Source organism: Engraulis encrasicolus, chromosome 14 (genome assembly GCF_034702125.1).
Source record: "Engraulis encrasicolus isolate BLACKSEA-1 chromosome 14, IST_EnEncr_1.0, whole genome shotgun sequence".
In the NCBI taxonomy this organism is placed as follows: domain Eukaryota; kingdom Metazoa; phylum Chordata; class Actinopteri; order Clupeiformes; family Engraulidae; genus Engraulis; species Engraulis encrasicolus.
The window spans coordinates 42,062,454-42,064,953 of NC_085870.1; positions in this window are offsets into that span (position 1 = coordinate 42,062,454).

The window sequence follows — 2,500 nt, forward strand, 5'->3', positions numbered from 1 at the left end:
GTTCTGGTATATATAGACTCACACTTCCCAAGATATCATGGTGAGAGGTAAGTTGGAACTAGTTGTTCAAACAAAGAATCAAGGGTCACCATTCGTGATCAATTCAAATGATCAACTGCAGGAAGGTGGAACAAGAATGAAGTAAAGTGAAATGTGTATCTGAAATCTCTGTAACAATGCAATGATTGTAAATGTCAGTCGAGCTAGGCATGCATACTGTAACATGTGGCTGTGTGTAATATACAAGCTCTGAGAACCAGCATGGATTGTAGTATTACATTTATATTATTCGTTGTACTTGGGAGTGTACTGTAAATATACTTCAAGCATACCTGTTATATATTTACAATACTTAATATGATATACTTTTTACATACTTAAAATGTTCCAATGTAGTCCAAAGAAGCATGAAGTTAATATACTTTTATTGTACTTCTAGTAACAATAAAATGTTATAGAAGTGTACTCAAGCACACTATTAATGCCATACGAATGCATGAAAAGCGTGTTTGGAGCAAACTTTCAAAAGTATGCTTGTAGTGCACTTAAAGTTGTCCAAAAGCGGTGCCAATTTAGCATCCTCAGTGTGCTGCAAGTGTGCTGAAGTACTGCTTTAGTAGTGCTTCAGCGCACTAATAGTGCAATGAAGCGCACTTTAAATCGCCGAAAATAGTACACTTTGTACTAAGTACGGTCAAAAAAAGTACACTTTAAGTATATGGGTTTTTCACCTGGGGTGGATGAGAATGAGCAGAGTGCAGAAAGATAGAGAACTAGAACCGAGGGATGATGCTACGTATGTGTAACAGAGATGTTCTAAAGGATATAGAATATATCTGACAGAACTATAGTGATAGATGGGTAGATAGATAGCCACATAGTATAAATGACAAAGATGAATAACATTGCATTAACATGTAACATGTAACATGCAATCAAACGTCATTGATTCTTTGTGTATGTGTGTGTGTGTGTGTGTGTGTGTGTGTGTGTGTGTGTGTGTGTGTGCGCGTGTGCGCGCGTGCGTGCGTGCGTGCCTGCCTGCCTGCCTGCCTGTCTGTCTTTCTGTCTTTCTGTCTGTCTGTCTGTCTGTCTGTCTGTCTGTCTGTGCCAGTGCATATGTGTGGAACAAGGGACAGACAAGTTAAGTTCTCAAAAACAAAAGCACAACTTTTGGAATTTGTCAATGTCATTGCAATGGAATTATCATGAGAAAAGAGATTTAAAATGTGCTTTGTGTGTATATGGGTGTGCGTAGGGCTGTGTGTGTGTGTGTGTGTGTGTGTGTGTGTGTGTGTGTGTGTGTGTGTGTGTGTGTGTGTGTGTGTGTGTGTGTGTGTGTGTGTGTGTGTGTGTGTGTGTGTGTGTGTGTGTGTGTGTGTGTGTGTGTGTGTGTGTGTGGTGATGCGCTACATGTGTGTTTGTGTGTGTTCACACTGACAACACTAACCAGTAACATCTCCAGTGAGAACATTCATCTGACTGACTGCGTTGCGGGAGGGAAGTTTGCGCCTCCTCCCCACATTAGCTACGCTGATTCATTGCGTTTGTCTGCACCAAGATAGATGGCAAATTGGACTGATGGAACTAAAACAATAAGCCCCAAATACCCATGGCACACACCCCAGGAGAACTCGGGAGGAGAGGGGGGTGGGGGGGGGGGTAACGCACAGTCAGCCCAAAACACACTCAGCCCTCAGCCATTGCCATAAAATCAACACATCCGTCACGATCACACACAGAGTCCCATTGCGCCCAGTATCCATTTGTATGCCTTTCAATTAGTGCTGAAGAGAGAGAGAGAGAGACAGAGAGAGAGAGAGAGAGAGAGAGAGAGGAGAAGAGCAGTGTGGGGAAGAGGAGAACTGGAGGACAGAAGAGAGGAGGGGAGAGGAGAGAAGTGGAGTGGAAGAAAAGCTGAGGAAGCCAAGAAGGGAAGAAAATATGGGATGGAGAAGTTAGTATTGCCGGCAGATATTCAAACTGCTTCAGGAGGAGAGATGAAAAGATAAAAACAAGAAGTGGAGAGGAGCAGGGAAGCTGACAAAGGGGGGCAAAGGGGTCAGTTGTCCCGGGTCCAGGCAAAGAAGGGGCCCAGAATTGGGTTTTCATTGCATTGCATGTATTGGATGGGGGGGCCCTTTCTAATTACTTTGCCCTGGGCCCAGCAAAAGCTGTCAGTGGCCCTGGAGAGGAGTATAGAGAAGGTAGGCGGGAATGTAGGAAAGGGAAAGAAGGGGACAGGAGTAAAAAAAAAGAAGAAAAAAGAGGCAAGCCATGCAGACGCCTTTTTGCAGACTGTTTCAGTAGAAAACGAGTGTTCACAATCCTATGAAGCCAAAATGATAGAACTGGCAGAGCGGATCTCTTTCTCTCTCTCGCTCTCTCTCTCTCTCTCTCTCTCTCTCTCTGTCTCGCTCTCTCTCTCTCTCTCTCTCTCTCTCTCTCTCTCTCTCTCTCTCTCTCTCTCTCTCTCTCTCTCTCTCTCTCTCTCTCTCTC